Raw genomic sequence first — 27,369 nt, 5'->3', positions numbered from 1 at the left:
CTCCCTCGGTACAGACTGAGCTTCAGTATCAATAGCTCTCCTAACTGAAATTTCAGAGGGAAGGAAATTTCTTAAATATACTCCCTGCCGCTTTGGAGCAAGCACCTTCCATGTGGGATTGCTGAAGCAGGTTACAAAGCTGAGAGCAACGATCCTTACAATTGCTCGGGTACGGAGGACTGCTTTACACAGAAATATTATTTACCTTGTACAGAAAAGTAAGGCACAATGTCCCGCCCAAGGTTATAGGAAGTCTGTCTAGTTGAGAAGCAGAAAGCTCTTCTCTAATTACCGTAGCAAGACCATATTTCCACACTGCATTTAATCCAGCCAGCTCACCTACGACAGCACCACACTTTTGTCACATTTTGTCCATATCTGTTGTCTTTATAGCGGAAGGACAAAAAAGGGTGTAGACTGCCCCAAAGCACTTTTCCATCAGCTCTTTTCTTCAGAACAGCATGCCATTTAGACTCATGCATACTATTATCATAAATAACCTCAGAACTACTTAAACCACCAACAGAGTTTGCAAGCATTTGGAAACAAAAATATGTGCCACGTATACATTTTAATTTATCCTTCTGTCTCACTTTTTGCTTATAAATGTTGGTTAATTAGAATATCGTGAAAACTACATAAAGGGACAGCTCTGAGCTCACTCACCCATCTCTTCGCTGCTCAGCATGCTGGTGTGCGCTCTCTGTGCATCTTGACGTGTGAACGTAGTCTTGGTTGCCTCGGATTATTCTGCTATTGATCATTAAAATACTTCTGTGTTAGGCAGCACTCCTCCCTATAATTTTGAGGACGGAAAGCCTTTTATCAGCTTGTTTAAGAATGTGTTTCACTGGTTTGAGACCACTTTTTCTGATGTTAAAAAAGCCAACAAACAAAGCCCCCCCCCAGTTTACCTAAAACATCATGGACACTTGTGGATACTTCACTTGATATTCCTTTAATTCTAGCCTTTTATAAGTAGAACTGATGCTCTTTTTATTGCAAATATTTAGATTAAAATGCCCTGTGATGAAAGCATGATAACAAATGAATAGGTTTGTGGCTCTTTTTAAATTTAAAAGGAAAAAGTAAAGTTCCTTCCTCTCACTTTCTGTATTTTCCCCCTTTCCTTTTGTTTTCCGGGCATCCGAAGGTAATAGAGCTTGATAAAAATGCAGCAGGGGGGGCAGAGGGAGGAGAGGGAAGATAACATTATTCCAAGCCCCTGCTCTGTTTTGTTGGGACAGATTTAATCTTTAGGCAGCATGAGAAGATAGGCCTGAATGACTGCCTGATCACCTCTTCACTCTCTCTTCTTTTATCTGGATTACTCTCAACTCTTTTCAGGGATGATATCTCACTGTTCTTATTTGGTAAATTAGGCTATTGTTTCCCCGTATTTCACTTATTGTAAAATGTTTTCTCTCTTAACTTCGGGCCATTGTTCCTGGGTAGTGAGCATGCTGTCACCGGAGAGGGGATGCAAGGAGGGAACTATATAATTAGGGACACATTCTACTCTGTTTTGCCTGTTGGCAATATCTTGCTGTTTAGTGCTCTTGATTTCATGGGGGTTTCTAGCAGAGAAACAGGGGGTCAAATTCAGCCTTGTAACTGAAGAGAAAATTAAGGAAAGATAATGAATGTTGTGGAATACAGAACTTGTCTCAAATGGCAATTTAATGTTCAAGTTAGCCAATACTCAGAATAACAGGCCATGCACCCGGTGGTTGTTGAGGGAGCGTTTTTGTTCACAGTCTGATTTCTCAGTGCTTCGCATTGCCTCACGGTAAACACTAAAAAAAGGAAGAAACACAAACACAACTGCCACTGTCATTTTTGTTCCATTTAACAGTGAATCTCAAGGCTAATGGTTGTAGTTCAGAAACAGTAACAGAATATTAAAATATGTTGTGCTGGGACTTAATTTTTTGTCACTGGAATGCATATTCTGGGTGGTAATCTTTTATCTAACTGCTCTTCGAAAATAAAAACCCCAAAACAAAACCCACCGTAATTACATTTTGCTTGTTCATGCTGTGTAAAGCACGCCAGAGATTTGGGGAGAGCAGGCTGAGGTGCGGAGGAACCGGGTGCGAACGCGTGCTAGTGCTTCACAGCGTGCGAGCAGCCTGACGGTTGGCACTCGCATCAGCCGCACTGCGACGGAACCCACGGGATTGCTGCTGTGCTTGCGACGACGGCTCCGAGGAAGGTGGTTACAGGCCGGCTCATTAAAGGCGATGAACGTGTGTTGTGCCATGTTTGATGACTGTTGAGAGGAGGCCAGAGTGAAAGAGCTTACATAAAAGCATTAACAAGGACATAACACCAGTTGACTCACTCAGCACAACGCTGTCTCTGCACAGAGCACGTGAAGCCATAATAGTGAAGTAAGTGCCACCGTGTCTTCTGGGAACTGCTGGGAGCCACCAGCTCTGTTCCGTGGTTAATGACCGCCTGCCTGCGAGCGCCGTGCGGGTGATGGCCATTTCACAGGAGGCACCGGGAGAGCCTCTCTGGAGGAGGCTGCCGCTCTTTTTCGCCTCTCTTCCCTCCCGTTTGCGTAGGACCGATGTTTAGACCCGAGGTGCTCGCAGAAAATCTCCTCCATACAGGAGGGCCACATCCACCAGAGTGGGGTGTCTACAGTAAAAGAGGGGAGCGAGACAGAAGTCGTAACTCCCTTTTCCCATTTAATTGCTCTTTCAAAACCAAGCAGGGAGGCAACGGCATTCGACATACTTGTTTTGAGTGCACCTCCCACCCGGGGAAGTGTTTAGTCTGAGCTCAAAAAAATACAGCACTGGGCCAGATCCATCCCCGGTGCAAAGGCGGGGTGGTGGGGCACCGGGTAGCCCGCGCCCGTCGGTGCGGGGGCTGAGTGTTTTGGCGGGAAGCGGGGAGAGGGCCTGCGGAGGCTCTGCTGTGTCCCCCTGAGGGACGCAGGAGGTGGCCCGAGGCGAGCCGCCCTGCGCAAGGCGCGGCGCTGGCCTTCCAGCGGCATTTTCACCAACTCCTGCCGATAAACTGCCCGAAGCCATCGAGCAGGTTGGGGGGGGGGGGTGGGACGCACACGCTGCCAGCCCCACCAGAAGCCGGGGAACGCGTCCCTGCCTGCTGCTCTGAGGTGCCCTGCTCCTCCCGTCCCCCCGGCTGCAGCCTTACGTGCCCTTCCCCAGCCAGCAGCTCCCACCGGCCCGCTTATCTCCTCATTATTATACTTTCCCCCCCCCACCTTCTTAAAAGGCGAGAGGAGGGCTGACAGCGCTGGGCGAGCGGGCCCGGGGGCATCCCCGCACCCCGCCGGGCCTGAGGGGAGACCCTGACGGGGGGGGGGGTGGAGGATGGGGGCCGCTGTGCCCCTCGGGACCGGGGGAAGGAGCGGGGCAGCGGCCCCCGCGGGCAGCCCCCCTGGCGCGGCCAAAGCGAAAGCGAAGCGACTCCCGAAACCCCTTGGGGGTGGCGGCCGGCGCCATGTGACAGCCGGGAAGGAGCCCGGCCGCAGGGGGCTGCGGCGGGCGGTTAACGGACTGGGGGGCGTGGGGGGGTGGGTATGACTTCTGACGGCTGCGGAGCCCCCTCCCCGCCCGCCGCAGGAGCGCCGAGCGGCCCCGCGCCGCCTCGCCGCTCCCTCCCCCCCTCCGCGCGGTCCCGCACCGCCGGCGTCTCCCTCGGCGGCGGCGCGGAGGCCGGGCCGGGCAGTGCCGGGCAGTGCCGGGCAGGGCAGGGCAGGGCAGGGCGGGCGGCTCCCCCTCCCCTCCCCTCCCCTCCGCCGCGTCCCCTTCAGGCGGGGCAGGGCAGGAGCGCGCCCCGCAGCGCTGTCCCCGGGGGGAGGGACTCGCCTCTCCGGCATGGTCCCGGCGGCTTATTAGGGTGGTCGTCTCCCTCTCTTTTTTTTTTTCTTTTTAATTATTATTTTTTCAATTTTCCGACTCCTCCTCGCCGCCGCTGTCACTTCGCTCTCACCGTTACTCCTGCCCCGCCGCTCTTCCCGGCGCGGCCCTGCCCCGCCGCCCCTTTGTGCCCGGCGCGATGCGGCGTGGGGCCGGCGGCCGGCGGGCGCGTCCGGCCCGCGGCGCCCGGGGGCAGCGGCAGGTAAGCGGGGCGGGCGGGCACGGCAACCGCCGGCTTCACCGGGCGCGGGCGGGCGGGCGGGCGAGGTGCCGGGGCGGCGGGGAGGGCGCGGAGCGGGGCGGCAGCGGGCAGTGACACCCGACGCTGGCCCCCCCCCCCCCCCCGCCCCGCCGCCCGCCCCCGGCGCAGTCCGCTCCTCGTCCGCACCGCCGCGGCCGGACGGGTTTGTTCCTTCCTTTGTTTTATTTAGGCTGTGCGTAAAAACTCGTTACCTCCGCCACCCGAAAGGACACCCCCCCTCCCATCCCCCTTTGAGACCTCTGGGGTCTCTGCCCCTTCCCGGATTGCCCCTTGCTTTAACTCTCTCCGTCCCATCCCGATATTAAACCTGTCTCCTGCTGCGGGTCTCCCCTCTCTCCAGCCTGCCCGCTCCGCTGCCCTCCCGAGTCCCCTCTCTTCCAGCCTTTCTGCCCATTTTGATTTATTTTTTCTCCCCCCGCCCCCCCCCCCCCCCGGGTTTCTGAGGGACTCCCCTCCAACCTGTCTGTAGGTATGTTTGTGTAACCAGACACTGAGAGTAGCTGTCTGCCGAGGAATTAACTCGGCAACCCCCAAAGCTTAGTTTGCATTCAATAGAGGTGTTTGTTTTTCAGGTTTAAACCTCCAGACGGGTTGAAGAAATCGCCCGAAAGGAACCACTTGGCAGATTTTGTTTCCTCCCTTGAAATCCCACTGGACGTGGAGCAGGTGGGGGATCGGGAGGGGAGGGGGGGGGGGGTGTCTGGATGGAGAGTGACCGTGGGCTGAGTGGTGTGGGAAGGAGGGGGAAAGGGCTTTAAAGCCGGGAGAGCGGAGCCGCACTTTCCCCTTTCCTCTCTTCCGAGGGCAGGGAGGATAGCTCAAGGCTCTGGCTCTCGTTCGTTAAAAATAAATACTACAGAAGTTGGCAAATTCTGTAGTTTTAGAGAAGTGGATTCTCTCCAGGATTAACGTAAAAATGTTGGTGTTTGAGGAACTGCTCTTGCTCAACCCGTAAATAAAGTGGAGATGTTGACAGTTTGTCTAGCCTCTGGTAAACGAGAACAAAAAGCATCTCATTTCTTGAAGGGCATCAATAATTGTGAGGGTGGGAGGGAGAGGAAGGAGTTTAACTATTAACCTTTATCTGGGATTGTAAATGAGTTGAAACTCGTGTTTCTGAAGCTTCTTTTATGCATTTGCTTTTTTGTTCCCCCCGCCCCCCCCACGCTCCGCTTTCCTTCCCTGGAGATGGTGAAAGGTAAACGAAAACGATGATGCTCACATTAATTGGGCGAGCGGGCGATTTTGTGGCTCACCAGTAAAAAAAAAGTAAATGCCACGGGAAAGTTGCTGTTTGTAGTGCAAGCGGTGGGAAAGTGGAGGGTGTGTTGGGGAGGACGGCAAAGCAGCGGGGCTGGCTGCGGGTTGTGCTGTTTAATTTAGGGGGTTTTGTTTTTGTGTTTCCAGATCGTTCCCTTGAAGACGCCGGAGGACGGTTTGTGGAAGGTAAGAGAGCCTTTTACCCCAACAACCACATCCTCCGGGCCACGTACGGCGGCTACCTGCGTGTTTGCCTGCCGCTCGGGCCCGCAGTGCCAGCGCGCTTGTGGGACTGCGTCCCAGGGAAGCGACAGGCAGGAGAACGCCGAGCTGTTGCTGGCCACGGGGTGGATGTTGGGAAGCGCAGCATTTTTTAGCAAACAAGTAAGCTGCTTTTATGCACCGAGAGGCTTGTTAGAGCTGATGAATTCCTCCCTTCCAAACAAGGGATACCCTTTCTTTTCTTAATCGGGACATAGCTTAGGGAAACAGGAGATGAAGAGTACAATGAGAAAAGTTTCTGTTGCGACTCTTTTCTACACATGGAAGTTATATGCCTAACTGAATATGTAGATTGTTTCTGACAAAGATGTTAGTATTAATTCCTGTACGAATTGGGGAAAAAAAATATCCTTGTACCTTCTTAATAGCAGCTTTCCCAAACGTGTTGTTATGTTACTTTGTGGCACGATTTCTGTCTGAAGTGAAATAAAATGACTCTTACTACTTCTGAACATAAACTGTCCAGCCACCAGAACTTTTCTTCTCCCTCCAGGCTTAATGAAGTGAAAGCAGGAGATCTTGGGGAGGAGGCAATAGTGGGAGAGATACGGGATCATAAAATTTGGCAGAGCAAGTGATGGGGGGTGGCGGTATCTTTTTTAGTTTGTCAGCGTTGCAGTTACAAGCAAAATACGCTGTTCCAGTAAGTGGAAATTCAAGTAATTTCAAATGAAAATTGTAAAAATGCTTTCCCAGTATTTTTTTCTAAGGAAGAACAGCATCTTTCACTTGATTGTCATTATTTTGTCATTCTTTTGTCTAGGAATCAAAAATACAAAGACTGAATAATACTGCTTATTCTCATGAGTTACTGTAGAAATCTGTACAGCGCACTCAGTTCTGAGGGAGTTCCTCTCTCCCCCCCCCCCCTTTAAATGAGTGCCTGCCAGCAACAAGTGTGTTGATATACTGATCCGAAGGACTTGGGCACGATGCCAACTCAAGCAATTTAAATGACATGGTTAATAGTGTCTGTGCTGTCCTTATCACACAGTAGTTGTCTTTAATAAGCTCGGTGAACTTCCAGGTTGTAATAGTGGATGTCAAATTAACTCAAGTCCTAGCTCAGCTGTTCAGCTGAACTTTGTTTTGCTCCAATTGGTAAATATTAAATGCTGATTCCAGATGAACTATAAGAATTTGCAGAATGTACCTCTCTCCTCTTAAATATGTGATTTCTTTCAGGCAAATAAGAGCCAATTAGATTGTCTGAAAGAATTTCTAATGCTGAAGTGTTCCCATGGACTCTACTGCTAGCAGTGTCATTTTCTTAAGTTTTTCTGTAGTGGTAAATTTATGTGGGACACTGCATCCTTCAAATGAGTACTTACCAAACACTTAAAAAGAGGAAATAATTTTACATAAAGTAGGCAAGCCAGTATAATATGTCTAATAAATTCAAACACCCTGTAATTCCTGCAAAGCATTTTGGATGGAAGTGAAAAGGATTGTTCCATGAATTTGAAATAAGTAATCTTTAAAAAGCAGGTAATACAATTTCAGAAGCATGCACACTGGCAAACAGTAAGCTGTTGCACAGTGGGAGTTTTGAAAGTTTTTTGAGTACCTCTAGTACTCATACTGACTTTTCCACTTGTACAATTAAAAGATTCTGACATAATATGAAACTACAGAAGAGGCAGTGTAGTACAATTGACAGTTTAACTGCAAATTGCATGTATGATTGCTTAGATCATGATTTTTATTTTTTATTTATATTTTGAGATATAAAAATATCTTTGCTAGATCTCATCTTCCTGATTTTTCAGACCTGCTAAATCTAGATTCTACCTATGTCTTAAAAGTAACAATAGGTAAATAATAAAAATCATCACTTTCCTAAAAGCCTTGTACAAATGAAGGTCTGACAGATTTTTTTTTTCCCCACTTTATGTGTTGCAAATCATATTGTAGCCACAATGAAAATTTTTTAAGTGTTAGCTTTTATAAAAGTGAAAGACCCAACCTGAGATAGTACTGAAGTCATGAAACTCCTGTGGCTCACTGAATGGGGCAAAGCAGGGAATGTGCCTTTCTGTATATATTCCCTATATATGCTAATATGCTAATTTCAGTCATTCATTGACAGTATGGGTCTGCCCTATTCATTAAAATTAAATTTTTGTTGGTTCCAAGTAACATTTGGAAAGATACTCAATGATGTGAAAGCACTGTATTTCTATAAATGCTTTTTGATAGTTAAGAGATCATTCCTATTTGGGTGCTCTGAAATTATGATAGTGGCTTTCCTATACTCAGGATGTGAAGTTAAAAGTGATCTTTGTTGTTAAGCCCTGTAATTTATGAGTTTTTTTCCCTGCAGCCCTCCTCAAACCTGATAGCTCTTTCAGTTTCACAGTTGGCCTCATGTTCCACTTTTCTTTTTGCTTTGAAGGCTGGGCGGAAGGCTTGTCAGGGTTTGCAGTTGTACTGCTCCGTGCGGGGCTGGGTGGCTGTGCTTGAAACCATGTGGGTGTTACTCTTCAAGGATTGTTGCCACTGTTGCCGATTCCTCTTTTTTCTTAAAGCCAGTGCTAAGGCTCTCTTAATTAGCAGTGTATCACATTAGAAACCACACACTAAACATCATGTACTTGCATAAGGACATTCTGAAAGACAAGGGCTTGAAGACTTGGGGTTTTTTTGGTGAAAACTGTGAATGTTAAATGCATAGTGTTCAGGTTCAGAAAGATTTACAGATGTAGTGTTTCCGAACCATTTCTCTCCAAAATGTCTTTCTCTTTTATCCTCCCATGTTTGCCATGTTCATCGCTTACGACCTGAAATTGCTAGCATGTGTAATAAGCACAGTCTTACTACTGTGAGGAGTGCCACTGAAGTAATTGGAATAATTTTTGGTAAAGCAATGCCCTGTGTTTGCAGAACGGACTAGCCCTTGTCTTTTAAGCTCTGCAGAGCAGGGAATTGTCTTAAAAGTATTTTCTGTAAAGTGCCTGGCATGCCTGTGTGTGCCAAAAATTGATAAATAATAACAAACAGTAGTTGACAAATTATGGAGACTTTTTTTTTAATTATTATTTTGGAATTTGCCTATAGGGTACTTTCTAGCAAAACCAAAAATGCCAGCATGGCTTCCAGCTGGGGCAAAATGTGCTCTGATGGTGAGAGAAGCTTTTAATCGAAATAGAACACACATTTAATCGATACTATCTTCTGTGAAGCTGTCGGGCCAAAACATCAACTGGCGTAAATCAGCGTATCTCCACTGAAGTCTGCAGAGACACAGCTGACTTACACCAGATGATGTGAGTGTCCTTTTTGGCTTTAACAGTTTTCCTTTAATCTTCTTGCCATTTAAACTTTTACTATGATCTGCCCACATTCCAGAAGCGTGGAATGAAGATGGGATAACGTTTCCTTACTTTCGTCTTCCTTCAAGCCTTTGGTGGCTTTTCTTTTGCGTGATGTTGTATGCTTTATTAATTATATATGCTCTAGTCTCCTCTTCAGACCTGTGAAGGTAGCTGTCCTCCTCAAAATCACAGCTGAAAAGGAGTGTCAGTATATGCAGAAACACGCCAGTCTTGTCTAGCTTGTCGGATGCAGGTGTACTGTAAATAGCTTCCTGATCACACTGTGCTTGTGATTAAAGGTTCCTAAATACTGTTGTTAGTAGCCCCAGTAATAGCAATTTGTGTCATGTGCAGAAGTTTAGAAACATGGCCCCCCACATCTATTTCCCAGAATTTTATTGTGTCTGCCAAGTGTCTTAATGTTTTAGTTACTAAACTGCATCATCTATATGAAGTAATTGAAAATGCTGAGTGTGTACATCTTGTGTGGTGGGATGACTCAAATAATATTTGGGCAGTAAAGAGGAGAAATAAATGATTTTTCTTTATCTTCCAAGCTTCTAATAAACATTTTTGAAGGCAGTGTTAGTAAATTAGTTCTTGTTAGACATGGGAAAACTGTTTCTGAGTAGAGAGCCACTCATTTTGAAAAGTTCAAGCTAAAACTTGTTCTTTCCTATTGAAGTATAATGCCATTTTTAGAATTTCAGCATAAATATTTTTAACAAAACTTGCTTTGTTAAGTAGTGCAGAAAATTAATCAAGTTTGTTAGATGATTGCCCAAAATTGATGGTTTTGAAGAAAGATGGGACACTTATGAGTGTGTGTGTGTGTGTGTGTGTGTGTGTGTGTGTGTTCAGATTTGGAAGCAACGAAGGAAACATAAATCCTAACACACACATCCCCCAGCAGCTATGAGGAGAACGTGATTAACTGCCTAATCATACATTTCTTGCTCAAACGTCTTCTCACCCTATGACCAGTTTTTCCTGAGCTTTATAAACTAATAATATTTTCAGTGAAAAAAAAAAGTAAGAAGATGAAAATATTGTGCCCAGATGCTGTACTGCAGAAGGTCACACAGAAATGTCTCCAGAGTCTGATGAAGAGTGGATTTTGCAAGTGGAAATGAGCATACTCCATTTCCTTTGAACTGACTGGAAAGTTGCTTTCCTCTTTCCAGCTTGCCAGTTCTTCCAGAGCTATAAAGGACCGTAGTAACTAAACCTTTCACCAACATTTTATTAAAGCAGGAAATATAAGTAATTACAACATTTCAAGTGACTCAATAAAGATAGGCAGAAAACCAATAATATATGCAGTAGTTTTAGTTCTTACAGGCACTCAGATGTTGCTTTTCCTTTTCATTTGTAGTTAGGAAAAACTTTGGATGGAAATAGGGCTGCAAAAGGGCAAGAGTTGATGCCAAGAAAGTAAAGCACGTTTCAGAGCCTGTCTTGATTTTATTTTCTGTCGGTGATACAGTTTGCAGAAAGTGAAAATACTCTCTCTAAACTTGACTGTAAGGCTGTAAGAGTTAGCTGTTTTCAAAAATATGTCTCCTCAATATACTTTCAGCTTGTGCAAGAAGACATGTTTTCAGTTGGGTTTTTTTGTATCTGTCTTATTGTCAGAAACACTTTGCAGGTCTTAAATTAGTCCTAGTGGGACATCAGCTCCAGTTGAGTTATGACAGTTTACAGCGCCTGAGGATCTGGTATAATACTGAATTAAGAGCCTGGTCCTGCTAGTATAACATTCAGTGAAGTCAGATTTCATAGGTAGCATGTTACGGTAAGGAAAATTGAACCTCCAGATTTTTATCCAAGGATTTCCTAAAAATACAAATTTATAAGATGCTCTCATAGGAGAGGGAAGTCCTGTTATTTCACTGTTTTTAATGGTTTTCTTTAACTTCTGTATGGTATTTACAAACTGCACTTAATGTTGAAGAATCAAATGCCATAAACTTGCATTGTAGATTGCTATTTCTAACGGTGTTTTTAGGGTTGCAAATACTTCACTAGCATTTAATTTATAGCTAAAATAAAATAATTTATCTGTTCAGCTTCTTAAGATTGTAACAGCAGCACTTTAAGAATTGGAGAATGGTTTCTGTTACATATTTTCAGGTAATGATGGTGTGGTGTTTTTTTGGTTTTTTTTTACTTTTTTAAAGAAATTGCCGAAGTGTACAAAAGACAAGGTGGATGTTGGGAAGTGATTTAGATAAAGTAAAAAGAGAATAATTTTTTAAGTGAAGATCAGTATAGCTAGAAATGATTGGTTTTGTCTGAACTTTGTTCCTAAAGAGAAAAACACTTTTTTTTTTTTCTCTTAAAATTTTATAAATATTGTGAAACAGTGGAAGAAATTATATGTTGTGGATTGCTTTTGTCTGTAGCGATGATTTTTTAAGGCTAGATCTCAGAGGATTTTATGTATTAACTACAGATCACTCCCTGCCAGTCACAAAAGCTCTGCATGATGCCTACTCATGTAAGGTTTTTCTTTTGAAATCAAACTTTTTTTTTGCTTCAGCATTATAAACAATTTGACTAATATGTTGGACACACTACACCGAGTAGCGGAACACCCAAAAGTTTGGCAGATGGGGAGTTTCTACCCTTCCACCCTGGCTCTGCAGTCACATTTGTGCAAGTGAAGTGTCCAGTTGTGTGAATCTGATTGCAGCGGCAGGGGAACACATGGGACGGTGCAGACAGAAAGTTGTTCGCATGGGAGTGTTTGCAAGATCAGAGCCTTGTACTGTTAAGATGGCCCTCGTGATTTCAAAATGAAAGCATATTAACCTGTATGCTTAAAAATAACCTTAATTTAAATATGCATTGACAGAATCTGAAAGTCTTTTAAGTGCTCTTCTGCTGTGACTTCGTATGCTGTTATCTGTTATAGAACTTACTAATGGAATAAAAAAATAAACCCAGAAGAAATACATCTGATCAAAGCAATTGTTAGAAATGACACTATTTGATAAGATCATCTACTGAAAATAAAGGGGGAAATGAGATCTGACTGAGGTAAAACCAGGTAAATAGCTTTCAGCTCCGCTTTTGTTATTCAAGAAGCAAGAGAAACAATAGGTGCTGTTTAGAGTCAGGAGCTGCCCTTCTAACCTCAGCTGCTCTTAAAATGCCTGAAGGTTACTGCATGGTTCATGGTGGCTTTTATGCTTGCAGTTCAACTTTTAATTTTCTAACAAAAGGAGACGCAGTACCAGCCTGCTGATAAACACCGCGCAGAACAATCGGAGAGAAAAATGGAAAAATTCCTCCTGCTTTTTTTTCCTCCTTTCCAGTTACTGAAGTATACTGGCACATTTTTAACAGAAGAATAGCACTGTGTGCTGTGTTAAGCTGCCGAAGCTGGAGACCGATTTTTAAAACGTAGGATCATTATTTCTGCAAGGATAAGATGTGCTTTTACATTCAATAGCCCCAGTCCAAACAAATGATCTGTTGCACGTGATTATGGGGAGCGATCTGAGCGTCCACAGGGGCTCTGTCTATTTCAACAAGATTTCTAATTCTTGCTGCACTGCCGAAATCAAATCGAGTTAGCCTTAAATCCAGCCTTCTCAGCATCAAAACTCCAGCTGGCTGGCCTAGAAGTGTTCCTGCTGAGCATAGGAAGCACCCTTTCTCTGCGAGTTGTAAAGCCGTGCACAGTGTAAGTAATACAGATGAACCTCAGCCAGCACTTTGGCCCCGTCCTTATACATGCGGCTTGGATTTGTTGGTGTGATCATTGCTGGTGTTTAGAATACCGCGCTTGCTGTGATGCCTTGTACTTGGATACCAGTTGCAATCAGAGGAGAGAAGGGGTCAACTTCTGAAGGTATTGTTTTCCAGCACAGCTGAAGGTAATGGAATGTAACAGTTTTAGGAATGTACACCTGTGAGTATATAATAAGAGAGTATCTGTTTGTGTATTTTCACCGCTGACATTCAGATCAAAGGTCCCTTAGGTGGTGTTGTAGTAAGAAAAAGGGAAAGGGGCCACACGTCTTACCAACTCTGACCTGTCGTCTTGCTCGTTGTTTGCAAGTTTTCACTAGAAAATCAGTCATGAGCCTGCTTTGGTGAGGTGACTTACTTTCAGGGGTTCACTTAGTGCATATGGATACTCAGTTAAAAAAGAGGCAGATTCTGGTCTCAATGATTAAATTACAAAATACTATCAGCAAGTGCTGCTGCTTAAATATCAAAATTGATGTCCAGTCTTGCACTGGATGGTGCTGGGATTTTGTCACAGCACTTTAAAAAAAAAATACTGTGTTTTGAGGCAGTGAGTGTTACTCCTGGATGACTGATGCCAGAAAGGCTGACAAGTAAACTGAGAAACATCTTCAGCTCTTTACAAACACATACCAGCTTAAGCATCTTCGACCCTTTACAACTACATGCCAGCTAAAACAAAAAGCTGAGGAGGAGTCTGTCTCTTGCCTTCCAGTTTGCTTACAGCTAAAGGAAATGTATCCCAAATGGAGGAGGATCCCCCAGGCCCTGGAAGTTGTTTAATTAATCATCACTTTCAGCCTGTTCATTAAATGGCTTCTCTTTTCTCACATGGGCAAATAAAAAAGATTATTACACCTGGGAGAAACAATGACACCTGTTAAATCTTCCTCTATTGTTAAACACAGTTAAAAAAAAAAAAGATAAAAAAAAGATTTAGATTTAATTTTAGATATGCAGAATAAGTAGAACTATGCTTGCTTTCTTTTTATGTAGGTTACGTGGGATTTGTGCTGGTACATGTTTGTGTCATAATAATGTATGCTGTTACACCTGGCAGTAATTCCCATCTTTTTAAACTGAATTTGCTTAAATCAGAAATACTAGCTTTTTAAATTTATTAAGGTAGAGAGACATTTACAGTCAAATTTTTGCTTGCTTCAGTAACACATCCGACTTGATTCTATATAACAAAGGTGTTTTAAATGAGAGTCAAAACTACCCTCACCAGAGTCTTCAGTGGTTTTCTGCTTCTGTTGTGTTAACATTTTGGTCATGATAGACATCTTGGCAACTTATAATATAATTTATCATGTTGCTTCAGCGCTGGGGCTTTGTCAGCGACAGGGAATTTCAGGAAGAATTTTCCATTGGCTCAAAGAAGCCAGCAGCAGCACTGTGAGAATTTTACATGGAAATCTGAGTGTAGACATGGCCTGAGGGAAGCTGCTCGTGTGTCTGATTTTGGGGCACGTTTGGTAAGAAGTAGTAAGCCAGGGGTGTTGGGTAACTACAGTCATCAAGAGCTTAGCTTGCTCTCCGTGCTCCATGTGCGTAAGACCTCTTGCAATCTTTTCTCAACATGTTGTGGAAAGTTATTAGTGCTTTGATAATACACATTTTTCTCTTTCCCTGTGGGCTCTGCAGCTCCAGTTTGCTCTGGATGAATTCCTGAGGCGCACTGTTTGCTTACTGTACTCAGGCCTGGGAAATCGGTATCTTACTAGGCGATAAAGACTGTTGTTCGGGCAGTTTGGTTTAAGATATGCTTTCTAAGATAGAGGGTCAGATCGAGTCCTCATTTTGCTTTATGCGGATTTATTCCACAGAAAATCACAAGCTGGGTGTAATTTGCAGATGTTTGCTTTGGTTGCACTGTTTTCACAGTGTGTTCTCCCAGTCAGAGGGTGGGGAAAATATGCAGTGAGGCCTGTGACACCATTTCGCACAACCCTCGGCCACATGGTTTTATTTTATTTTTGCTTTCTGTTGGCAGGCAGTAAAGGGGGTGTTAATTCGTGGCCTGCTAATTTTGCTTAGAAGGCCTATTCAGCCATCAGCACAAAGAAGGGGTTACCAGCCTTGCCGTTGCCTATGGCTGCTGCGGTGCAACAGCAGCACGTGCTGCTGCGAGCACAAGGCTGGAGTAGTGTAATTCCCTCCCGGTAAAGCCTTCAGCCCAGCTTCTCCTTTGCTTGCCCACTGCTTATTCAGAAAGCGGCAGCGTGGTTCCTTGTCAGCCCCCTATGTTTTGGGTTGGCAAGCTATGAAGTAGCGACTTAACTTTAAAGTGATGCTGCTATATGGATTTCAAAGCTTGTGATATGGTTAGGACCTAGTTACCTTAAAGATCGCTTCCTGGGCTTCAGGCTGAAGGATGTTTGCCTTCTGATGCTAACTGGTTCAATTTTCCCACTGTTATGTCACCTATGAGCAGGGATGGGGAAATGTTTGCCTACTGGACCCTGTCCCAGCCCTTCAGGTTTCCATCTAGTCCATCTTCGGCTGTTTGGCTGAAGTGTCATTGCTCCAAAAGCTGCAGGTCCACAGCAGCTTAAGCTCGCTCCTTCCTTCCAGTTCCTGCCTTCTCCCTTGCTCTAGAGCTGGCTCACAGCTGATTCCGTAGGAGCCACCTTACAGCCCTCACCTGCAGACTAAGGCACAGAAAATCAAGTACCTTTCTGCAGGGTTATCTCCCTGAAATGGCTTTTTGCAGGAGCAGACCTACTCCACTACCAGAAGCAAACATGTGGCAGGAGCAGGCAGCCTGGAGAAGGGGGAATGGTAGCAAGGCCCTAGCACCAGCACAGTTTAGTTACCTTGAAAGTGTTGTAAAAATGCAGCTCTTTTCCTAGCACTGTGGTTATTACACATATTTTGTAAGCAGAGAAGCCATTTCTCTGTTTTATCACGTCTGTACACATGAGAGAGCAAGAGAAAAACTGGGGATGTTTTATGCATCACTGTGAAAAGGCCTGGGGGTTGGTGGTGTTTGTTTTAAAAGTTATCAAAAACCTTGTGGTTGCCAGTGACTGGTGTGTACTGTTGTATTATTTTTCTTTGTGTTTGGAAGTAATGTATCAGCATAACAATTTCCAAACTGGGAAACTATACCACTTTAACTTAAACCCAAGGAACAAGGGTGCAGTCTGTCTATCTCTATGCCTCACTAATTCCTGCTTTCTGCAAAAGACTTGGCAATACCATAGCAGGCATTTTTGGCTGAGGCAAGGAGTCTATTTGCAGTATTTACGTAAATATATTTTTTCTGGAGGAAATGCCACTCGCTGTGCTTCATACTTAAGGTGATCAGCCAGTGGGAGAAAATGAATTTGTTGCTGTTTCGCTTGCTAAAGAAGATAAAACACTTTCTGCTTATGTTTTTGCCCTTTAAATATTAGATTTTTTTAATCTTCCCTGTTTGTTTTGTTTTGGTTTTTTTTTCCTAAAACAAGGCTAAAGAACTAAAGTAGGAGCTGTCTGAGTCTGGAATTGGGAATGCTAAATATTTTATTAAATTTATTTTCTTATTTTGGTAGTGAGCTGAAGTGCTGAAAAAAATCAGAATCCCAAAACTTGAATGTGACATGCATAACTTAGAAAAAAAGAAACCAACAAAACCTGAGTGTGACATGCATAGCTTAAAAAAACAACAACAAAAGTCTGATTAAAATACCTTGCCCTGCCAACGGCTTCAGTTTTCATCTCTTGATAAATGTGACCTTAAAACCCAGCAAAAATAGATAGTGAGATGGAGAGTTGAAGGAGAGGAGGGAGGAAAAAAAACCCAAGAGAGAAAGGTGGATTTTGATACAAAAATACACGCAGCAACAAGCGTAATGCCTTCTGTCCTCAGAATAATGTTGAGGCGGGTTTAAGTTTTGTCCTCAGAGGGGCTTTGTTGTGTTCCAGCGATTCATAGGATAAAGTGATTTTTATGTCTTTTTCGCTTGTATTTAAGTGGGATTTCTCTCGGATAAACAGAGTAACACACACTCAAAGACTCTTTCTGCCTCATTTAAACACCCCACCTTATCAAAACTCCATTTCCATGAGTGATGGATCTTGGTTCTGGATGGGAGAATGAAGTATTCAATTACCTTATTTTCATGTGCTAATGAAGCAGAATGTGGCTTTAGGGGGTTTCTTTTCAGCAAGGTAGCCTGTTTGGTTATGCACATGCCGCCTTCTTATGTTTCCTTCCACCTCCCCGTCTACACTCAAGCGGTGGTCTCAGTGGGCAGCGGGGGCTAATCCGGCCGCCTGACAGCAAGCCTTGGCCTTCTTCAGCGCAACAGGAACAGCCCTGGCCTGGAATTAGTGGAGCCATCAAACCAGCTGTTTGGCTCGAAATGATTTCTTTGGGCACCTCTTGCGACGACTTCATATGCTGAAAATCCGCGGAGGGTTTGTTCTCCTCGCTTTTCTTTGCATCACGGAGTGCTGAGGTGAGGTCTGAAGGTCCTCAGCCTGAGCGGCAGCAGGGTTGTACCCAGTAACTCTGGCTGCCCTCAAAAGGGGGAATGTACGGTTTAAACGGTTGCTGTCATTTGGTCAACTGAGCTTAAAAGTGCAGGTGCATTTGTGACTGAGAGTCAGGTGGTAAAGGCAAGTATTTTTTTATAGCAATGTCACTCTGCTGCCGATGCAAGAGAGGTATGTATCCAGCTCGGGCAGACGGAGTAACTGTGCAGTACTGGCACCCCCTCCTCTGGCATCCTCAGCGCAGCTTCTGCCAGAGGTACTGGTGTGATGGATGCAATCATTCGTACTCTTGAAGCTATAATATACTTCAGGTGATAGCTCCTTAGCCGCGGTTGCACATCCTTTTAGCACTGTATAATGAAAATTAACACATCGTGGGGGTTTTCCTGGCAACTGTATGCTGGGAATTACTGTGTCAGCTTCACCACAATGGGTGATGGAGGGAAATAACCATCCGGGAGTTACTCACTGCCAGTTAATGAAGTTGAGGAATTGGAAGAAGGCAACAAATTTCCTTTTTTTCCTTCCCCCAGAGAATGAAATGAAAAAGCTTTATGAAGTGCATTAAAACACATACCCAAGTTTGCATTTTTTTTTGTGGAGACTTCTAAAGAAAGTGAAGAGTGACTTAAATGGCTGTGGTAGGTGTAAGAATACTCACCTTCAGTTCTCCTGTACAGCATTAACACAGGGAGCAGTAGACCTCTGATATAATATGTCACGCTTTTTCCCCCTAAGATTCATGAATAATGTTCCTAAGAATTATTCAGCAGCATAATGAATCTCTGTTCACACTAACTGATGGTAACTAGTAAGTAAAAGGAGGAACTGTAATAGATACCGAGGAGTAGCACGGTTTTTGTAAGGTGCACCGTGCTGCTAGGTGTTCTGGATTCTCCTGAAGGAAAAATAGGGGAAAAGAAATATATGAAAACAAAAATTGAAACCCTTGGATATTCTTTTGATAAAATCTTTCACAAACGTACTAAATTAAGTGTAGTGGTGAAGTCCTATCATGAATTAGAATAGATGAAAAAAGTCGGAGGCAAGTGATAATAGTCCTCAGCTTTCAACCTGGAGGAGATTTCTACTGAAGTGGGACTTAAAAAAAAATTGGTATTGGGAGTGGTGTGTGTTTAGGCAGAGAGAGATCAAGATGCAGCCATGATCAGTGAGGTTACCTGGCCAGTGGTTTGAAGTTATGTGTGTTAAGGCTGCTGGGGGAAGATAACTTGGGAAGTATGCAAGAAAATCAGGTTACTTAACACACATTGTGGCTGAAGTACATCACAAACCAGATTTGATTGACACAGTGGTGTTACTGGTTCCCCTTCATGGAAGTAAAGCTGATAGCGTGTCCTGCAGCCGTTGCGTACGGCTTTCGTGCAAACGCCCAAGTCTACGCGGCTCCCAGGAAATTCACCTCATGAGAAGGAAACTCCCGGCGTGCTTCCCTTCCCTGCAGCCTTCCTCCCCTTGGCGGGGAATTTCCGTGCCTCTCCCTTGCCTCTTGGCTGTCCTGTCTCCAGAGTGATTGGAGGGAAATAAGGTGTAGCTGGAGCTCTGCAGAGCACCCGCTGCCAGAGGGGTGTACTGTGACCTGAACCAAGTCACAGCAGCGCTTTTAGCCCTGAAATTTGGGGAAACAGTCCTGTGCTCCTTAGCTGCAGTAGGCTAAAGAGGTTTTTCATGACTAATATTTTGTTTGCCAAAATGTGCTGTTCTGGAAAGCAAAGCAATTAACTTTGTTGGTTATGATTTCTGTTTGTTGTTCTGGTTATGAGTTGGAGAGTTTTCAGTTTTTTAAGCTTTTAATTTCTTTAATCATTCTCAAAGCACAGTATCTTAGAGTGTCCCTTGCAAAATAAAACATGTTATTTTTTTTAAATACGCAGACTTTCTTTGGGAACCCTTGATGAGACATGTTTTGTTTCACATTTCTTAACGTTATTCATTCGTCCCAAAACAAAACTTTTTCACTGCGCAGAAAAAAAACCCCTCCTGCCTTCTTAACTGGTTTTGAGACAATTCTCCTCCTCCTCTCTGCCCCCTTTTTGCTGTCCCTTTCTTGGATCTGAGTAGGAGAGCATCTGGTATCTCAGGGTGGCTTGAAGTTACTGAAGCAAACTTTTCCAGAGTTTTGAAACAAATGAAGGGAAGCAATGCAGCAGAATGTCTCCTGACTTGAAAAAATAAACTTGTTTATACTGCTGCACTCGGCACTGGTCAGCTCTGCAAGAGCTGATACTTAATGTGCAGTCAGAGCTGGTAGTAAATTAGTAATAAACTTCATATCTATTTTACAAAAGGGTATTTCTTCTCAGAATAAAAAGAAGTTTGTTACTTCTTTAGTTACTTAGGCTTTTAGCTTATTTTCCAGGTGTATCTCAATTGAGAACATCTCACCAAAGTTGTTCATCTTAACTCCTGTCTCACTTTCTGGTCCTCATACACCAGCACCTTGCTGCACCATTTACGCTGGAAACATTGTAGAGCTCTTTGTTTCCAGGAGTATGTTTGCTGAACTTTTTAGAAGTTTGTAAACTGTTGTGTTTTGGATAATTCTCAGAAAAAACCCACAACTTTTCAGCACTTTCCATCTTAGAATGAGGATGATAGGAAAGAGAAAAAACATTTTTGTGGTGGTAGAGATAGTATCTTCTACACTATTTTATATTGTGGAGAAATGTTGAGCTCACTTTACAGTGAGATCTGTCTTGGGGACTGTGATGTAGCTTTGTATATTTAAATATGCATAATTCCTAGGTATGAATTTTCTGTGAGAAGCGGTTATCTTGCTGTATCTCATCTCTCTGTAGAGGGGACTGACAGTTGTATGATCATACAGTGTAACTTTTGTATGTAGGAGGTATATACAGCATAACCACCAAATTCAGAGTACTGAACTGCAGTATTCGGTGCCTAACAGTTTCTAGGAGGTCTGTGTGTATTATTACTTCAGAGATGCACAGACTAGTGGTCCTTTTTCTGCCTGGTTATATTTAATGTAAAATTTATCTCTACCAAGAAATATAAAGCCAACAGTCTCAATAACCAAGCAAAACCAGGACGACCGGAGAGAAGAGTACAAAAATAGCAAAAGACATCTCAAGAGAAGTCTCCCTCCCCTGTGAACTGGTTACAGACCAAAGATTAGCCTTTAGATCGTGCTGCTGCTTGCATATCAGTAATCTTATGCAGACGTACAGCACCATTGAATTCTATCGTGGCAGCGTAGGCAGGCATATCTTGGGGAAACTGAAAGCATTTACAGTTAAAACCCCATACCGTTGCGTTAAATTCAACCTACAAATCTTTGTGCATTAGCAATCATAAAGCCACACTTAAGGCTGTTGTGTACTGGATTTCACTTCAACTTCTGAGTAATCTTACGGACCAAAGCCAGTAAAGCCACGACAGTAGCCTGTTCTTGAGGTGACCAGAATATGGTAAATGTCAGAAATCCACATCTGAAATAAGAGGTCGCACGCTCTTTACCAGGCACAGACAAAGAAAAAAGGCTCTTTGATGTGGCTCTGGTGTAGTATCAGCTTTGTCTCTAACAAGACCTCTGCGCTGCAAACTTGATTTGTGTATAAAAGGCGGTACTGTTGGGTGGAAGGGCTGATGTGGGTTTACCCTTCCTGTCGTCTCCACCCCCACCCGCCTTCTGCACCTCCCCGGTGATCTCTGTCTTGGTTGGCTGGAGCCTCAGCCAGCTAGTCGTCATCCCAGCCCAGTCACTGCAAACCCCTGGATAATCCCATTCCAGCGCATAAACCAGAGAGCCATAACAGCCATAAATAATTGCGTAGCAGCTGCTCATTGCAGACGTGGACCCACTGGAGATGCCTCAGGAGGCAGGGGGACCTCATGCGTGGTTGGCCAGAGAGCAGCACTGCAGCTGGAAGATGATGCCTCTGTCCTTCTCTGGTTCCCAGTGTGTGTAGCAATTTCTGTACCTACAGCAATTCATGCTTTTGCTGAATGTGTACCCTTTCTTAATATCAGCATTGCCTTTCACCCCACTGCTACTCCTACCACTTTCTGTGCCTGGGGCAAGACCTACACAGCGAGTACCTAAGGGTCCCTCTTTCGTGCTTTCCTCTTGCACGGTCCTCCTTTGCCCAGGCATTTTGTCACTGTCAGGGAGCTAGCTGTGGTATACCTAATCTGGCAGTGTAAGACAGGACAGTGCCCCTCTTTCAGTCATAATTATTTACAGATTAGATTTTTATAAACCTTCCAATACTGTATTTTGTAGGTAGTGGACGTGGTAGGAAAATGGTACACGATGAAGTGATTAAGAGCCTCTAGCGGGGTAACTTCACCGCCCTTCTGCTGTACTCTTTTCACACTGCCACTGCCTTTTAAGTAGCTTAACGTTTTGGAAAAAAGTGGTTAGGTATTCTGCTAGGTAAAAAATGTCCTTCCAGTCACATTAATGTAATTAAGCTGTTACATGGATCATTTGCCCTTGTACTTCAGCCATGAAACGGTGTTGGCTGGTTTGAGAAGAAACGATGCTCAGCTCCTGCATAGGTACCGCTTGCGTTAGGGCAGCTGGTCAGGCACGCATGTGAGAGGGTTCCCACTTCCTTTAACATTCAGACTTTCTGTAAAGATGGCAGAAAGTACTATTTAGTAGTTGGTTAAGGACATGCTCAACTTGATTACTGAAATTTAAGGAGGTCCCACATACTATCACGGCAGAACAGCCACCATTGCGGCGCGTGCATTGGCGTGCGTTCTCAGTGCGGCGACTCAGGGTGCTGCAGGACAGAAGGGTGGCCCTGTGTGCCCGGCCTTCCTGGCCCCCTGCTGCACCTGGAGATGGAGCTCAGCACGATGTCAGCATTGTGCTGCAAAAACACTTCCACTGGCTCCGAAGTCTGGGCAGCCAGTGAGGGTGTAACGGTGTTTCAATCCAGGCAAACTGGTGGTAATAGCTATTTCTGCTGTCCTGCTCCTCACCTCTCCCATCCCAGAAAGTACTGATATTTCCAGCTCTGCTGAGACAGTGCTGGCTGCACTGGTGTATAAAAATCATTAGCGACCAGCTATGCAGTATAACTGCTGGCATGGCTGTGGTTGATGAAAATGTGTGTATTTGGTCTTGAGGTAGGAGCTGGAGCCCTGAGCTGCCTGTTAGGCCTTCTCCGTGAGGCTTGCGAGGATGAGAAGTGATGGGTGAGGTGTGCCTAGAGCCCCTTCCTCCCACCCCATGGACTCATGGGACAGAGCTGGCATGCCAGGTAGGGCACTCTGCTCCTGGGTGGGAATGTGGTCTCCTTGTATTAACCTTCGCTTATTTTTCAAAATATACCGCAGAGTATTTACCAGGCCATAAAAAATATACTGTGAGGGGCTGTCATACATAATTGCAGCTGCCAGAATGAAAAAAGTCATCTCTGTGAAGCTTGTGATAGTGTATTTAGAGGGGAGTGAGTTGCTTTGGGTTTTGGTGTTGTGATGTTTACACACTGCCTTACAAAACTCAGTGCGGCACCCTTGAGCTCCTGGTGTGAATGAGTGAAAATTCAGCTCTCCAAGGAATGTCTTCGGACGGGGGCTTCTAAGTCAGAATCGTGAACCTGAGATACCCGTGGTGCCCAGACCCTCATCGCTCTGCGTGGCTGTGAGCGGAGTGACATGGGCCTCCCCGCCGTCATCTGCTCGGCAGACAGAGAAGACACCGGTGGAAGAGGTGACCAGCGTGGTCCCCACGTTGGCACGAGGGCAGCAGGGGTGCTCCCGGTGACTGCCTGCCCGCAGCTGGGGCCGCGAGCTGCTGCAGCTACTGAAACAGGAGGGGCTGAGGGAATTCGGAAGGCAGTCTCTTGATATGTGTCCCCCAGACTGCTCCTATCCCTGATGAAAGCTCCGTTAAGAAAAACAGGGCTGTTTATCAGGTGTCACTTGTCAGCCAAGCAGTTGGTTTTTACCAAATATTCCTTGGAGAGCAACACATAATGTACGGTGAAGGAGGCTGTATTGTTTTCCTTTTTTTTTCTTTTAAACAAGGCAGTTATTAATTGTAAAGGAGCTGTTAATCAAGGGAGATTCGTATCTCCTGGCAAATTAATCCACCCTGTGATCTTTGACGTTTGGTTATGTGGTTTAGGATATTCGTGTGGTAGAGCATTAGCTGTATCACATGTTCACGTCGCAAATCAGTTTGGTCAGTTCTAGATCTGCTGCATAGGAACTTCAGGTCACAGCTCACATTGAGGGACTGCTCCTCCAGGTATCATCCTGGGAGTTGCTCCTCCATGAATCAGAAATCTGGCTTTTCTCTACTGGGCAAAGGAACAAAAGCGGAGCTGATAGAAGTTGCTCATCGCTCTTAGCCATGAAGCAGCCATGACCTTGTTTGTTTTGAGCTAGTTTTCAGATGAAGAAAGCATTGACATTTCTTTCCCCTTCTTTTAGATTGATGGATGGAAGCAGTCCTTGGGATTTGGCTATTTTCAAAACAAAATATTTGACCCGAAAGGTAATATTTATAGCAGGCAGCTAATAGAAAACACGCTTGCCCTCTCTCTGTGTCTCTTGTGTGTGTGCACTCTGGGTTCCCTCCTGGGCCTGACCTCTGCTGCGTGCGCTGCGGCTGCATTGACTTCACCTTCTATTCCCTCCTCCTGATAGATGGATCCCTGCAAGCAGCGGGGCTTGGTATGCGGGGAAGCAGGGTGCAGGAAGTTCATAGCAGCCCCGTGCCATTCTGACCCTCTGCAAATGTTCCCTCCTGCCCGAGTGATGGATGGCGCGGGGCTTCTGCATCAGTCACTTGTGAACTCCGAAGGTCACCCAAGAGAGTGTATTGTCCCTTTGGAAAGAGCCCCCGGAGGGATGTTGATTTAGTGACATCTAGCAAGGACTGACCCTGTCAGTCAGTGCACCGATGTTGTAGCAGGGAATGATGTTAGCGTTGGGTCACTGGATCTAAAGCAGGAGGGAACGGGAGCTGGACTCCCTGAAAGCCTTCCTCCGGGTCGCTGATTGGACCTGGCAGGTGGGAAGGGGCTATTTTGGATGAGGTATCTGGCTGAAGGAGCAACTGCAGCCCCAGCTCTCTTGCAGCAGCAAGTGCTTTGCATTTCAGCCAGGGCTGGGTGAGGCCTTTTCATTTGCTTGCAAACAGACACTCTCCCTTTTTTCCTCGAGGAAGAAATATCTTGTCAGCATGGCAGAAGGGTTTCTAGGGAGCTTAAAAATACCCATGTAAATAGAAATGGTGCCTGCAGTTTTTTAGACTCCAGCTTCATATGAAGTTTGGATTTGAACAGATCTAATTTTCTCGTGTTTGGACCCCTGTGCATGTCAGTAAATACTTTATTGTTCAGTGAGGATTTGCTGTGACAGTGGGTGGCTCAGTGGGATTTAAGGTAGGCACAGAACAGGGTGAGGTGCCTACGTCACTAAAATGAATATGGCAAAGTGGAAGCAAACAAACCAGTTGAAAAAGCAGCATTGGGAGTGAGGTGGGAAGAACCTCAGCTGAAACAAATACAATTTTGGTCTCTCTTCTCAGCCCATACCTGAGATGCAGTATGGTGGGTCTGCCGTCGAGGCGTTCATAATACTGGAGTCTGGCCATAGCTGTAGACATACCATATATTTGAAAACACATCCCATTTTTTTCCAGCCAAAATCGCTGCTACAATTGTGGCTTCACAACAGTCCTAAAGCTGGAGACCATCACTAAGCATGTCATCATTAAGTAAGTGGAGGAAAAGAAGATTATCAGGAGTAGTCAACATGGATTCACCAAGGGGAAATCATGCTAGACCAATCTAATAGCTTTCTACGATGGCATGACTGGCTGGGTGGATGAGGGGAGAGTAGTGGATGTTGTCTACCTTGACTTCAGCAAGGCTTTTGACACTGTCTCCCATAACATCCTCCTAGGGAAGCTCAGGAAGTGTGGGCTGGATGAGTGGTCGGTGAGGTAGATTGAGAACTGGCTGAATGGCAGAACTCAGAGGGTTGTCATCCGCAGTGCTGAGTCTAGTTGGAGGCCTGTAACTAGTGGTGTCCCTCAAGGGTCAGTACTTGGCCCAGTCGTATTCAACTTATTCATCAATAATCTGGATGAAGAGTTAGAGTGTAGCCTCAGCAAGTTTGCTGATGACACAGAACTGGGAGGAGTGGTGGATACACCAGAAGGCTGGAGTACTGTGTCCAGTTCTGGGCTCCCTAGTTCAAGAAAGGTGAGGAGCTACTGGAGAGAGTCCAGCGGAGGGCTACAAGGATGATGAGGGGGCTGGAGCATCTCTCCTATGAGGAAAGGCTGAGGGAGCTGGGCTTGTTTAGCCTGAAGAAGAGAAGGCTGAGAGGGGACCTAATACATACTTACAAATATCTGAAGGGTGGGTGTCAGGAGGATAGGGCCAGACTCTTTTCAGTGGTGCACATTGACAGGACAAGGGGCAACGGGCACAAACTGAAGCACAGGAAGTTCCGTCTGAACATGAGGAAGAGCTTTACTCTGAGGGTGACGGAGCACTGGAACAGGCTGCCCAGAGAAGTTGTGGAGTCTCCTTCTTTGGAGATATTCAAGACACGCCTGGACAAGGTCCTGTGCAGCCTGCTGTAGGTGACCCTGCTTTAGCAGGGAGGTTGGACTAGATGACCCACAGAGGTCCCTTCCAACCCCTACCATTCTGTGATTCTGTGAGATTCTGTGACCCAGCACGAAAATCCAGCATTCCCCAAACACCACAAAGTTCCAGTTTTCAGTTCAGCCATTACAGGTTTGGAAATACAGATCATACTCTAAACAAGCTGGAATTTGAGTGAATTTAAACTGAGTATTTATTAAAGCTCTATTTAGGCTGGGCTGTGATGAGGCTGGATTGCAGAGCTACAGGCTGTGATCAACACTCAGCAGGGGGTTATTTAGATTAAATACCAACTGTCTTGGAATGGTGGGAAAAGTTTCAGAAGTTTTATTTACTGTCTTTTTGGACAAAGTTGTTGGCTTGCAGTAATATTTCAGGAATTCTGCTGGACAGATAGTTTTCCTCCTTGAAGAATTGTTCTTTCAGCATTGCAGTGTTCTTGAATTCAGCTGCTCCCTTACATATCCTCTGATGAATACGGTTGATAGCCAGTTCGCTCCCCTCCTTTATCTCCTAACCGTGAGACTGTAATTGTCCTTTTGCTTTCTTTCAGTCTGCATTTTTTTTTGCCAAGAGAAAAGCAAGACAAGTGAGACCTTGTGGCTGGGAGGGGGGGGGGCGGAGTGTGTGTGTGTGGGGCGTCACAATTTTCTCGTTTTTCTTGACGTTTCTCTCCCTTTGCCTTTTCCATTTTTCATGTTGACCTTTGTTCTCACCTTTCCTTTTCCTATGTCCTGTCTAAAGGGTGGGCTTGCTCCTCCCTTCTCATCTACTCTCTTATTTTTTAAAATAAGGATGATTGTTTTCTCCCCTCATCTTTTCTCTACTTGTCCACACCTGTGTCTTTCACTCTGGTTTCCTTCAAGTTTTAGCACGTATTTTCTCTTGTTCTGCCTTTTGCTTTTCGTTTCTCCTCTGTGATTATGCTGGATCCCCTGGTCCCCCGCTCTCCTCCTTCCCAAGCTGCCGGCCCTGGGCTTGCTTCCTCCTGCCCACCCTGACAGAGGACTTTGCAGCTTGGCTGAGCAGCCCCGGCTGGTGCTGTGCTGTGGCCGACTCACTCGTGCCTTTCCGTTTCTCTCAGCCCAGTGGCATTCGGTTTGAGCGCTGAACGCCATTTGCGTTGTTTTACTTCGGGGTCAGCCCTTTCAATAACTAAGACATGTAGGAAGCACCGTGGTGACTCTGTTGCAGTGCTAGGCTTGAACTGCATAAAACCGGGTCCACTGACTGACTTTCAGAATGAGTGCACGACGTATAAAAATCACAGAGGGGAAAGATGGTACTCATGCAGTTAATGTCCCTGTAAACAGATGATTCCGTGAATAAATGTGGCAAGCAGCTCCCTAAAATTAAGAAAAACGCATGTTTCCTGTAATACTGCTTCATGTTTATATGGGGTCTCTTGTCTATTTCTGGCTCCATGAAGTAAGCAATACAAAATACTGGAAATTGTAGTTAGACTGCTAAAGGTCTCCAGGCTTTCT

General features: G+C 45.1%; 1 long non-coding RNA gene across 1 annotated transcript in view; it reads left to right on the top strand.

Moving 5' to 3' along the window:
• The first annotated feature begins 4,747 nt into the window (after positions 1–4,747).
• The window catches only part of LOC142360585 (uncharacterized), a 76,027-nt gene continuing 53,405 nt past the window's right edge, over positions 4,748–27,369 (top strand). Inside the window, exons 1-2 of the long non-coding RNA XR_012763200.1 lie at positions 4,748–4,824; positions 5,566–5,604. This is a non-coding gene — a long non-coding RNA (uncharacterized LOC142360585). The remainder of the gene's footprint in view (positions 4,825–5,565; positions 5,605–27,369) is intronic.

Source organism: Opisthocomus hoazin, chromosome 2 (genome assembly GCF_030867145.1).
Source record: "Opisthocomus hoazin isolate bOpiHoa1 chromosome 2, bOpiHoa1.hap1, whole genome shotgun sequence".
In the NCBI taxonomy this organism is placed as follows: Eukaryota; Metazoa; Chordata; class Aves; order Opisthocomiformes; family Opisthocomidae; genus Opisthocomus; species Opisthocomus hoazin.
Note: the sequence above shows the minus strand (reverse complement) of the source record. Positions and strands in the feature narration are given on the sequence as shown.